The 13,186-nt window shown below is 64.3% G+C and overlaps 1 protein-coding gene across 1 annotated transcript in view; it reads left to right on the forward strand.

The window, feature by feature from the left end:
* The first annotated feature begins 7,467 nt into the window (after positions 1–7,467).
* EPPK1 (epiplakin 1) overlaps positions 7,468–13,186 on the forward strand; it is a 34,440-nt gene continuing 28,721 nt past the window's right edge. Inside the window, exon 1 of the mRNA XM_056484948.1 lies at positions 7,468–7,564. The gene's annotated coding sequence lies outside the window, so the exon portion shown is untranslated. The remainder of the gene's footprint in view (positions 7,565–13,186) is intronic.

A 13,186-nucleotide genomic window follows, 5' to 3' on the forward strand; every position in this document is an offset into this window, starting at 1 on the left:
CCGCGCTGCCGCATCAGCTCCGTGCCCAGGAAAGCATCGCTGGCATTCCTGAGTGCCAGCGCCAGAACAGCGCCCGCGGTGGGCAGGGGAGGGGGGCCAGAGCCCAGCCCTGGGTGGGCAGAGATCGGACCCCATCTCTGGTGGGCAGAGGAGAGAGGGGGGCCAGAGCCCAGCCCTGGTGGGCAGAGATCAGACCCCATCCCTGGTGGGCACAGAGAGAGATCAGAGCCCAGCCCTGGTGGGCACAGGGAGAGATCAGACCCCATCCCTAGTGGGCAGAGGGGAGAGGGAGGCCAGAGCCCAGCCCTGGTGGGCAGAGATCAGATCCCACCCCTGGTGGGCACAGGGCACATCTCCATCCCTGGGTGCTTGGCTGCTTTTTGGGCACGCTGGGAGTGCCCATGTGGTGCCCAGCCAGCAGGTCCTGGCAGCTCTGCGTCCCTCACCTGTGCCCTGTCCCATGGGACAGGCCCAGCTGCCTGCCAGGGTGGGCTGGGGTGTCTGGTGGCACTGGTTGTGTCCCCACCCCCGAGCTGGGGACGCCTGGAGCGTCCTCAGGCACTGCAGCGCCACCAGCCTTGCCTTGGGGCAGCCCCGAATCCCACACACCGGGGCTGGGGCTGTTGACCCCCACCACCCCTGCCTGCTGCCCCCTCCCAATCCCGGTCCCCTTGGTCACCTCTGGCCGTGTCCCTGTGGCTTCCAGTTCTGCTTTTGCACAAAAAATCCTCTCTCACTCATCTCTTTTCTGAATAAGAACAGAGCCAGAGTGTCCAGGGCTGGAGTTGAGCTGAGCTCATCCCTGGCCCCGGAAAATCCCCGTGAGCGCCCTGGCACAGGTCAGGACCCTTCCCAAAAGCAGGGCTGGGCTCGCTGGCACACCTGCACGATTGCGCCGCACATTCCTGCGCCCGTGGGAATCCCACCCACCACTCCCAGCTGCGGCGACGTGCCTGGCACCACCGGCAGCGCCGGCACCGCGGCGAGTGCCAGCGGCGTCCCGAGCCCCGGGCGTGTGCCAGCCGTGTCCCGAGCCCCAGGTGTGTGCCAGTTTCATCCCGAGCCCCAGGTGTGTGCCAGTTTCATCCCGAGCCCCAGGTGTGTGCCAGCCGCGTCCCGAGCCCCGGGCGGCGGCGCTGACGCCGGGCTGGGCCACACCGAGGGTTTGTGATTTCACACCGAAGGGTTTCGTGTTTTCACACCGAAGGTTTGGTGTTTTCACATGGAAGGGTTTGGTGTTTTCACACCCAAGTCTTTTGTGTTTTCACTGCCAAGTGTTTCGTGTTTTCACACCGAAGGGTTTGTGATTTCACACCGAAGCATTTGGTGTTTTCACAACAAAGGGTTTTGTGTTTTCACACCCAAATGTTTTGTGTTTTCACACCCAAGTGTTCCGTGTTTTCACACTGAAGGCTCTGTGTTTTCACACTGAAGTGTTTCGTGTTTTCACACCGAGGGGTTTCGTGTTTTCACACCGAGGAGTTTCATGTTTTCACACTGAACTGTTTTGTGTTTACACACTGAAGGTTCTGTGTTTTCACACCGAAACGTTTTGTATTTTCACACCCAAGTGTTTCGTGTTTTCACACCCAAGTGTTCCGTGTTTTCACACTGAAGGTTCTGTGTTTTCACACCGAGGGGTTTCGTGTTTTCACACCGAGGGGTTTCGTGTCTTCGCTGCGGCGCTGCCCGGGGCTGCAAGGGACGGGCACACCCCTGGAGGGCACGGGGATGGGCACACAGGAACGGCGCCATCCTCAGGCGGGGACAGGGACTGCCGGGGAGAGCCCCGGGGCTCTGTGGGGTCAGAGTCTGGGGGATCTCCCTGCCAGGGCAGCAGCGGGGAGTGGGGCTGGGGGCTCGGCCTAGGTGGGACCGTGAGCCCAGGCGGGACCGTGAGCCCAGGCGGGACCATCATTGCATGTTCTGGGTCTGGGGACAGGAAGGGACATCCTGCCCCATGGAAACCTGTCCTGGCACAGGGCTGGGGCTGTGGCACGTTGGCAACGGGGGCTGGCAGGGCTGGAGGCCTCGATGCCACCTGGACTGGTGGCACTGACACCGGCTCTGATCCCCAGCTGGGGACAAGGTGGGAACACCTGAGTGAGTGTGGAGCTGTTGGCATGGGGAATGTGTCAGTGTGTGAACACCTGAGCTCACCTGAGTGTGAACACCTGAGCTCACCTGAGTGAACACCTGAGCTCCTCTGTGTGTGAACACCTGAGCTCCTCTGTGTGTGAACACCTGAGCTCACCTGTGTGTGAACACCTGAGCTCACCTGTGTGTGAATACCTGATCTCACCTGTGTGTGAACACCTGGTCTCACCTGTGTGTGAACACCTGAGCTCCTCTGTGTGTGAACACCTGAGCTCACCTGAGTGTGAACACTTGAGCTCACCTGTGTGTGAACACCTGAGCTCCTCTGTGTGTGAACACCTGAGCTCCTCTGTGTGTGAACACCTGAGCTCACCTGAGTGTGAACACCTGAGCTCACCTGTTCATGAACACCTGAGCTCACCTGTGTGAGTGAACACCTGAGCTCACCTGTGTGTGAACACCTGAGCTCCTCTGTGTGTGAATACCTGATCTCACCTGTGTGTGAACACCTGGTCTCACCTGTGTGTGAACACCTGAGCTCCTCTGTGTGTGAACACCTGAGCTCACCTGAGTGTGAACACCTGAGCTCACCTGTGTGTGAACACCTGGCTGAGCTCCTCTGTGTGTGAACACCTGAGCTCACCTGTGTGTGAACACGTGAGCTCCTCTGTGTGTGAACACCTGGTCTCACCTGTGTGTGAACACCTGAGCTCACCTGTGAGTGAGCACCTGAGCTCCTCTGTGTGTGAACACCTGGTCTCACCTGTGTGTGAACACCTGAGCTCACCTGTTCATGAACACCTGAGCTCACCTGTGCACCCGGCTTGGGCACCGTCCCGGGCAGCAGAGCCCAGCGCCCCTCCCGTGCTGAGCTCAGCGTCTGCCTCTGCCCTGCTCTGCCTGGGCCAGCAGGGAGGGGCCTGTGGCTACTGACAGCCGAGCCGGGCCAGCCCGGCCCAGTGCCACCAGCAGCCCCCCCAGAGCCCCCCGGTGTGAGCCTGGACAGACACAGGCTGGACAGACGGACACAGGGCTCCTGTGGGCACCCCTGGGAACCCCTGGGCTACCGTGCTGTGCCCCCCAGCTCCCCTGGCACGGTCGGGGTGGCCCCGGTGCTCCCGAGCCGCGCTTGCCCGGGGCAGGGCCGAGGTGCCCGGGCTGGTCCCTCCTCATCCTCATCAGCAGCCGAGGAGCTTTGATGAGCCGCGCGTGCCTCGCTGGGATCTGCACAAACGGCAGCTGCTCATTACGGCTCATTAATTAACAGCAGGGCCCCTTCTGCCCCGCGGGCAGGAAGCGCTAGCACTGCTCAGCACGGCTCAGCACAGCTCAGCACGGCTCAGCACGGCTCAGCACGGCTCAGCACGGCTCAGCACGGCCCAGCACTGCTCAGCACGGCTCAGCACGGCTCAGCTCTGCTCAGCACGGCTCAGCACGGCTCAGCACAGCTCAGCACTGCCCAGCACTGCTCAGCACAGCTCAGCACTGCCCAGCACTGCTCAGCACGGCTCAGCACTGCCCAGCACGGCTCAGCTCTGCTCAGCACGGCTCAGCACGGCTCAGCACTGCCCAGCACGGCTCAGCACTGCTCAGCACAGCTCAGCACAGCTCAGCACAGCTCAGCACTGCCCAGCACGGCTCAGCTCTGCTCAGCACGGCTCAGCACGGCTCAGCACTGCTCAGCACGGCTCAGCACTGCCCAGCACGGCTCAGCACTGCTCAGCACGGCTCAGCACGGCTCCGCACTGCTCAGCACAGCTCAGCACTGCTCAGCACGGCTCAGCACGGCTCAGCACTGCTCAGCACGGCTCAGCACGGCTCAGCACAGCTCAGCACAGCTCAGCACTGCTCAGCACGACTCAGCACTGCTCAGCACGGCTCAGCACGGCTCAGCACTGCTCAGCACGGCTCAGCACTGCTCAGCACGGCTCAGCACGGCTCAGCACTGCTCAGCACAGCTCAGCACGGCTCAGCACGGCTCAGCACTGCTCAGCACAGCTCAGCACAGCTCAGCACAGCTCAGCACTGCTCAGCACAGCTCAGCACGGCTCAGCACAGCTCAGCACGGCTCAGCACGGCTCAGCACTGCTCAGCACGGCTCAGCACAGCTCAGCACGGCTCAGCACGGCTCAACACTGCTCAGCACAGCTCAGCACGGCTCAGCACGGCTCAGCACTGCTCAGCACAGCTCAGCACGGCTCAGCACGGCTCAGCACTGCCCAGCACGGCTCAGCACTGCCCAGCACGGCTCAGCACTGCCCAGCACGGCTCAGCACTGCTCAGCACTGCTCAGCTCTGCTCAGCACGGCTCAGCACAGCCCAGCACGGCTCAGCACTGCCCAGCACGGCTCAGCACAGCCCAGCACGGCTCAGCACTGCTCAGCACTGCTCAGCACTGCCCAGCACGGCTCAGCACAGCTCAGCACGGCTCAGCACTGCCCAGCACGGCTCAGCACAGCTCAGCACGGCTCAGCACTGCTCAGCACTGCCCAGCACTGCTCAGCACGGCTCAGCACGGCTCAGCACAGCTCAGCACGGCTCAGCACGGCTCAGCACTGCCCAGCACAGCTCAGCACGGCTCAGCACTGCTCAGCACTGCCCAGCACGGCTCAGCACGGCTCAGCACGGCTCAGCACGGCTCAGCACTGCTCAGCACGGCTCAGCACTGCCCAGCACGGCTCAGCACGGCCCAGCACGGCTCAGCACGGCTCAGCACAGCCCAGAACAAACCAGTACAGCCCAGTCCTGTGTGCACAGCTGGGCTGAGATCGCCTTCCTGTCCTATCAGGCTCTGGTCAGCCATGACCGGTCACCGGCCACAATGGCCATCTCTCTGGCCAGTGGCCACCGTGCCCATGTCTCTGGCCAGTGGCCTCTGTGCCCATCTGCCTGGTCACCGGTCATGCCCATCTGTCCAGTCAATGGCCACCGTGCCCCTCTGTCCTGCCAGTGGACACCATGCCCCTCTGCTCCATCACCAACCGTGCCCATCCGTCCAGTCAGTGGCCACTGTGCCCACCTGTCTGGTCAGTGGCCGCCCTTCCCAGGTGTTTGGAACTGCCCAGGGGGACCACCCTGCCCAGAGTGACCACCCTGCCCAGGTGTTTGGGGCTGCCCAGGTGTTTGCCATTGCCCAGGTGTTTGGCATTGCCCAGAGTGACCACCCTGCCCAGAATGACCACCCTGCCCAGGTGTTTGGCCCTGCCCAGGTGTTTGGCATTGCCCAGAGTGACCACCCTGCCCAGAATGACCACCCTGCCCAGGTGTTCGGCCCTGCCCAGGTGTTCAGCACTGCCCAGGTGTTTGGCCCTGCCCAGGTGTTTGCCCCTGCCCAGATGTTTGCCCCTGCCCAGGTGTTTGCCCCTGCCCAGGTGTTTGGCACTGCCCAGGTGTTCGGCCCTGCCCAGGTGTTCGGCCCTGCCCAGGTGTTTTCCATTGCCCAGGTGTTTGCCCCTGCCCAGATGTTTGCCATTGCCCAGGTGTTCGGCCCTGCCCAGATGTTTGCCCCTGCCCAGATGTTTGCCCCTGCCCAAGTGTTTGCCATTGCCCAGGTGTTCGGCACTGCCCAGGTGTTTGCCCCTGCCCAGGTGTTCGGCCCTGCCCAGCTGTTTGCCCCTGCCCAGATGTTTGCCCCTGCCCAGGTGTTTGCCCCTGCCCAGGTGTTCGGCCCTGCCCAGGTGTTTGCCATTGCCCAGGTGTTTGCCATTGCCCAGGTGTTCGGCCCTGCCCAGGTGTTTGCCCCTGCCCAGATGTTTGCCCCTGCCCAGGTGTTCGTCTCTGCCCAGGTGTTTGCCATTGCCCAGGTGTTTGCCATTGCCCAGGTGTTTTCCATTGCCCAGGTGTTTTCCATTGCCCAGGTGTTTGCCATTCCCATCCCAGCAGGAACGAACCCGGGGCGCAGCTCCCCTGCCAGGGCCGCCTGCCCCCGCGGCTGGCAGCAGCAGGGCTCGGTGCCCGCCGGCCCGTGGGCTCGCCCAGCCCGCCTGGATACCGGCAGCTCTCCAGACAACACACTCCCACGCACCAGCAACACCTTGCCCGAGCGTCCTCCCGCCCGTCCCCGCCCGCCGGCACGGGGGGCTGCGGCTGCGCCCCCGCCCCAGGGCCCCGCTGTGCCCCGAGCGGCGCCCGCTGCTCTCACAGTGCCCCCAGTACCGGGGAGGGGGCTCGGGGGGCGCCGGGGGGAGCGGGAGCGGCCTGTGGGGCTGGAGAGAGGGCGTGGAGCTGCTGACGGAGGCAGGGCAGGGGTGTTGGGGTGACTCAAGCAGCAACAGGATGTTTTGGGCATGTTTTGGGCAATTCGGGCTCCGTGTGCATCCAGGGGCGTGGGCAGGGCTGGGGGGGCGGGGAAGGGGCGCCTCTGCACCCCAGCTGCTGTGGGGCCAGGGCTGGGCCCGAACTGGGGTCCTGTCAGCGCCCACAGCCCGGTCTGGGCACGGGGAGGGGGCTCGGGGGCGCTCCTGGGCGTGGGGAGGGTTTGGGGTGATGGAGGAGGATGAGGAGCTGAGGGGATGAAGGACCCTGGGGAGGGTTTGGGGTGATGAGGAGCTGTGGGGATGAAGGACCCTGGGGAGGGTTTGGGGTGATGGAGGAGGATGAGGAGCTGAGGGGATGAAGGACCCTGGGGAGGGTTTGGGGTGGTGGAGGAGGATGAGGAGCTGAGGGGATGAAGGACCCTGGGGAGGGTTTGGGGTGATGGAGGAGGATGAGGAGCTGTGGGGATGAAGGACCCTGGGGAGGGTTTGGGGTGATGAGGAGCTGAGGGGATGAAGGACCCTGGGGAGGGTTTGGGGTGATGAGGAGCTGAGGGGATGAAGGACCCTGGGGAGGGTTTGGGGTGATGGAGAGGGGGATGAGGAGCTGAGGGGATGAAGGATCCTGGGGAGGAAGGTCCCTGCTCTTTGCTCTCACCTCCTCTGTGGAGGGCACGGGGACAGGTTTGGGTTTGGATTAGGGTTTGAGTTTGGTTTGGGTTTGGCTTTGGGTTAGGGTTTGGGTTTGGGTTTGGATTAAGTTTGGTTTAGGTTTGGTTTATGTTTAGGGTTTGGGTTTGGATTAGGGTTAGGGGTGGGTTTGTGTTAGGTTTTAGGTTAGGGTTTGGGTTAGGATTTGGGTTTGGGTTTTGGTTTGGGTGTGAGTTGGGTTTTGGGTTTGGGTTTGGGTTATGGACTAGGGTTAGGGTTAGAGTTTACGTTTGGGTTTGGGTTAGGGTTAGGGTTAAGTTTGGGTTTGGGTTTGGGTTATGGCTTAAGGGCTTTTATTAGGGTTAGGGTTTGGGTTTGGGTTTGGGTTTTGAGGGCGCCGGGCCGAGGGCCGCCCGCGCGTTGCTGCGAGGGCTGGGCCGTGTTGTCATCGCCAGGGGCGGGGAAGGAGCGGGCTTTAAACGCGCTCCGCTGCCGGGCAGGAAGCAGCGGCAGAGCCGTGGGACTGCGGGCACCTGCCGGGGCCGCCCGTGCTGGGAGCGCAGGTAGGAGCGCTGGGGCGAGCAGGAGCCCGGCCGGGGCGAGCAGGAGCCCGGCCGGGGCGAGCAGGAGCCGGAGTGGGGCGAGCAGGAGCCGGACTGGGGCGAGCAGGAGCCCGGCCGGGGCGAGCAGGAGGCGGGCCGGGGCGAGCAGGAGCCGGGCTGGGGCGAGCAGGAGCCGGGCTGGGGCGAGCAGGAGCCCGGCTGAGGCGAGCAGGAGCCGGGCTGGGGCGAGCAGGAGCCCGGCCGGGGCGAGCAGGAGCCGGACTGGGGCGAGCAGGAACCGGGCTGGGGCGAGCAGGAGCCCGGCCGGGGCGAGCAGGAGCCGGACTGGGGCGAGCAGGAGCCGGGCTGGGGCGAGCAGGAGCCCGGCCGGGGCGAGCAGGAGCCGGGCTGAGGCGAGCAGGAGCCGGAGTGGGGCGAGCAGGAGCCGGGCCGGGGCGAGCAGGAGCCGGGCTGGGGCGAGCAGGAGCCGGACTGGGGCGAGCAGGAGCCCGGCCGGGGCGAGCAGGAGCCCGGCCGGGGCGAGCAGGAACCGGGCTGGGGCGAGCAGGAGCCGGGCTGGGGCGAGCAGGAGCCGGACTGGGCATTGCGACCCGGGCACTGCGGGGACGGGAGCGCCCTCGCCATCCCCGGCACGGCAGGAATGCGGCAGCGCTGCCGGGGTGGCACCGCGGGCCGGGGCACCCTGGGCACGTCCTGGCTGCACAGGGGACACCTGAGCAGGTGATGGCTCCCGGGAAAAGTCTCCAGACTCCGCTGGCACGCAGGGCTGGGGAAGGGGCAGGCGGTGGGATGGGGCAGGGGGGGTCTGGCAGCACCCCACAGTACCCGGTGTGGTGGGTTCGGGGTGCGGGGCGTGTCCCTGGGCACCGGGGGTGTCCCTGTGGACCCCAGGGGTGTCCCTGTGGGCAGCAGCCCCCTTCGGGCACCGGGCGGGACTCCGGGGGTGTCCCTGCGAACCGGGGGTGTCCCTGTGGACCCCACGGATGTCCCTGTGGACCCTGGGGGTGTCCCTGGGGCAGCAGCCCCCCTCGGGCACCGGGCAGGACCCCAGAACTGCCTGGGGAGGGGTTCTGAGCTGCCCCCAGCCCCCTCAGAGCAGGGCCCCCCAAACCGCGCCCCAGCACCCTCCCTGTTCCCATCGCCGCCCCACAAAACTTCCCCGCCGCTCTCCCTGCCCCGAAGCGCCGCCCGCGCCAGCCTGTCCCGCGGGACCCCACCCGGGACACCGGGACCCCACCCCGCCGGTCTCCCCGGCGCCGCCGAGCCCCCACCCCCGGCCCCAGCCCCTCCCTGCGGTCCCTGCCCCGTGGAACGCCTCCCCCGCCGCCCTCGTCCCGCTCTCTCCAGTAAAACCTGTCCCTGTTCCTGTCCCGTGTCCCGCTCCCTCCCCGGGGCCCCCGGAGCCGCTCCCGCCCCAGCCCTGCCGGGGCCCGCGGGGCGTGGGGCAGCGGGGCGTGGGCGAGGAGGGGCCCTGAGGGGGCTCCCGTGGATACCCGAGGGTCTCGTGTGTGTGCGGGGCTGGATGCCCTGAGGCTCCCGTGGGTGTTTTGGGGCTCCCGTGGATGCCCTGGCCGTCCCGTGGGTGCCCGGGGGTCCCATGGATGCCCAGGGCTCCGGTGGGTGCCAGGCGGCTCCCGTGGCTGTTCGGGGGCTCCCGTGGGTGGCGTTGGATGCCCTGAGGCTCCCGTGAGTGCCCGGATGGCTCCCGTGGGTTCTCGGGGTCTCCCGTGGATGCCCGGGGGTCCCACGGGTGGCGTTGGATACTCGGGGGCTCCCGTGGGTGCCCGAGTGTCTCCCGTGGGTGTTTCGGGGCTGCCGTGAGTGGCCGTGGGTTTGCGGGGGTCCCGTGGGTGTCGTTGGATGCTCGGGGGTCCCGTGAGTGCCCAGGGGCTCCCGTGGGTGCCCTGGGTCTCCCGTGGGTGCCGGGTGGCTCCCGCCGGTGCCGGTGCCGGTGCCGGTGCCGGTGCCGGTGCCGGTGCCGGTTCCAGCCGGGACCCGAAGCCGCCGAGCCGCGGTCGCGGCTGCCAGGACGCGCTGCCCGTGGCCCCGGGCAGGGCGGGAGGTGCCAACAGCTCCGCCAGGTGCCAACAGCTCCGCCAGGTGCCAACAGCTCCGCCAGGTGCCAATCTCCGTGCCTCCCGCGGTTACTCAAAGTTTCCGCTGGCGCTGGCGCCTGCTGACGAAGGAAGGGAAGGATGGAGGGGCGGGGGCAGCGCCCGGACCCTCTGATCGACCCCCAGGGGTGGGCAGGGCCCGAATTCCGTCCGCGCCGCGTTTTGGGAACGTGTGCGGACCTGCCTGGGGCTGCCCCGGTACCGGAGCCGCTCCGGGACACGCAGGGACCTGCCCGGGGCTCTGCGAACACCGGAGCCGCTCCGGGCCGGGCCGGGCTGGGCTGGGCCGGGCTGGGCCGGGCTCCTTCCGAGGGGGCACGGCCGGAGGCATCCGTTCCGTGCAGGGAAAGGGCTGCGGGGCGAGCAGGAGCTCTCCTGGGGCGAGTAGAGGCTCTGCCAGGGCGAGCAGCGGCTCTTTGGGGCCAGCAGAGCTTTCCCGTGGCCAGCAGAGCTCTCTCGGGGGCTAGCAGCGGCTCTCCCGTGGCCAGCAGAGTCTCCCGTGGCCAGCAGCGGCTCTCCCGTGGCCAGCAGAGTCTCCTGTGGCCAGCAGAGCTCTTTCATTAGCGAGCAGCGGCTCTCCCGTGGCCAGCAGAGTCTCCCGTGGCCAGCAGAGTCTCCCGTGGCCAGCAGTGGCTCTCCCGTGGCCAGCAGAGTTTCCCGTGGCCAGCAGTGGCTCTCCCGTGGCCACCAGAGTCTCCCGTGGCCAGCAGAGTCTCTCGGGGCGAGCAGCGGTGCGGCCGCCCCGCAGGTGTTTTGCTGCCCCGGGCACAGCGATGCCCGCGGGCAGAGCAGCGCTGCGAGGAGGGGAAGCCCCTCAGTGCCAGCCCCGTTCCCCCAGGCAGAGACCCCCGAGCCCCCTCCCCTGTCCCGGTGCCTCCCGCAGCCATCCCGGCCCTGAAACACAAACGGCGGAGCCCGGGCAGGTCCGAGCCGCGCTGACACCGCCGAGATCCTTCCCCGGCCGGGCAGCGAGCCCGGGGCACGGCTGGCACCGGGCAGGAGCCGAAGGAGAAGGGGAAAGGGGAGAAGGGGAGAAGGGGAAAAAAAGGGGGAAAAGGGGAAAAAAGGGGGAAAAGGGGAAAAAAAGGGGGAAAAGAGGAAAAGGGGAAAAAAAGGGGGAAAAGGGGAAAAAAGGGGGGAAAAGAGGAGAAGGGGAGAAGGGGAAAAGGGGGCTGGCGCGGCCGAGGGGCACGGGAGGAGCAGGGGTGACACAGGGGGATGCGGGGGGACGCGGCCAGGTGGTCCTGGGGCGCTTCTCCCTTCTCTTCACGGGTGGGGCCGGGCAGGAAATGGGTCTGGGGGCTCCGGGCGATGCCCTGGCCGTGTCCTTGCAGCCGTGTCCGGCTGTTCCGTGGGTCTCTGTGTCAGTACCTGCCCCGGCCGTGTCCGGCTGTCCCCGGGGGTCTCTGTGTCAGTACCTGCCCTGTGTCCGGCTGTCCCCGGGGGTCTCTGTGTCCGTACCTGCCCTGTGTCCGGCTGTCCCCGGGGGTCTCTGTGTCAGTACCTGCCCTGTGTCCGGCTGTCCCGGGGGTCTCTGTGTCAGTACCTGCCCTGGCCGTGTCCGGCTCTCCCCGGGGGTCTCTGTGTCAGTACCTGCCCTGTGTCCAGCTCTCCCCGGGGGTCTCTGTGGTCAGTACCTGCCCTGTGTCCAGCTCTCCCCGGGGGTCTCTGTGGTCAGTACCTGCCCTGTGTCCGGCTGTCCCGGGGGTCTCTGTGGTCAGTACCTGCCCTGTGTCCGGCTGTCCCGGGGGTCTCTGTGTCAGTACCTGCCCTGTGTCCGGCTGTCCCCGGGGGTCTCTGTGGTCAGTACCTGCCCTGTGTCCGGCTGTCCCGGGGGTCTCTGTGTCAGTACCTGGCTCTGCAGATCACGGTGGGCAGCGCCGTGCCCTCCCCCTCCCCATCCTGCTCGGGCAGGGGCTTCTCCTCGCCCCTCCGCAGCCCCTCGTGCCCCCGGGGCCTCACTCGCCCTTTCAGGGCCAGCCCAGCCCCGACAGACCCCTCTCGCCCCCAGGGCCCCTCTTTAGGGGATGGGAATAAACCCCCGGAGCTCCCCCCTCGCTCCTCCAACCTGCCCCAGCGATCCAAAGGGGTCGGGATCGGAATTATCATTAATTGGAATTATAATTAGAATTATCAGCGTTATCAGGAATGCCTCACCCGAATTAAGGTGCAAACGAGACCGTATGCCAGATAAACATTAATTTATTTGGCACTAAACGTGTGAGAGAGAGGGAGGAAGAAACAGAAAATAGGTGGGGGGACAGAAAGAGAGTGGCAGAGAGAGAATGGAGAAAACATCACCATGGGTGGACCCCAGGGATGCTCCAAGGATCCCCTTTGATCTCCACTGGAGCAGGGCAGATCTGATTCTGAGCACAATTCTGGCTGCTGGGCCTGGCTCGAGTTCCTTTCCTTGTTTACTTCTTTACTCTCCCCTGGAGAATCGATTTCCCTTTATCTAATCTCGGCAGCTGGAATTTCAGTCCAAAGTTCCACCAGGCATTCTTTAAGGAGGGGTGGGCTCTGATGAGCAGAATTTTATCTCCGTGTTTGAGGTGTGCATTATTTCAGTCCCTGGCACAAATGCTCCCCGAGCAGGGCAGGTTTGGGCTGGGAGCAATGTCACCCTGGTGGCCCTGGGGCTCTTTGCCTGGTGGCCTCTGCCTTCCCTGCCCGGCTTGGGCAGGGGGACAAGGGGGGACAGCAGGGCAGGGGGGTCCTGCAGCAGCCCTGGAATCACAGAATCACACAGAGAATCACACAGAGAATCACACAATCACAGTCATAGAGAATCACAGAGAATCACACAATCACAGAATCACACAGAATCACAAAATCACACAGAGAATCACAAAATCACAGAGTCACAGAGAATCACAGAATTACAGAGAATCACACAATCACAGAATCACACAGAGAATCACAGAATCACACAGAGAATCACAAAATCACAGAGTCACAGAGTCACAGAGAATCACAGAATTACAGAGAATCACACAATCACAGAATCACAGAGAAGGAAGGAATCACAGAATCATAGAATCACATGGAATCACAGAATCACACAGAAAAATCACAAAAACACAGTCATATAGAATCACAAAATCACAGAGAATCACAGAATCACAGAATTACACAGAACCACAGAATCACAGAAGCACAGAATCACAGAATCACACAATCACAAAATCAGAGAGTCATAGAGAATCACAGTCACACAGAATCACAGAATCACACAATTACACAATCACAGAGTCATAGATAATCACAGAGAATCACAGAGAATCACACAAGCACACAGAATCACAGAATCACAGAGAATCACAAAATCACACATAGTCATAGAGAATCACAGAGTCACACAGAATCACAGAATTACACAATCACACAGAATCACAAAATCACAGTTATAGAGAATCACAGAGTCACACAGAATCACAGAATTACACAATCACACAGAATCACAAAATCACAGTTATAGAGAATCACAGAGTCACAGAGAACCACA

Source organism: Oenanthe melanoleuca, chromosome 2 (assembly GCF_029582105.1).
Source record: "Oenanthe melanoleuca isolate GR-GAL-2019-014 chromosome 2, OMel1.0, whole genome shotgun sequence".
NCBI classification, from domain to species: Eukaryota; Metazoa; Chordata; class Aves; order Passeriformes; family Muscicapidae; genus Oenanthe; species Oenanthe melanoleuca.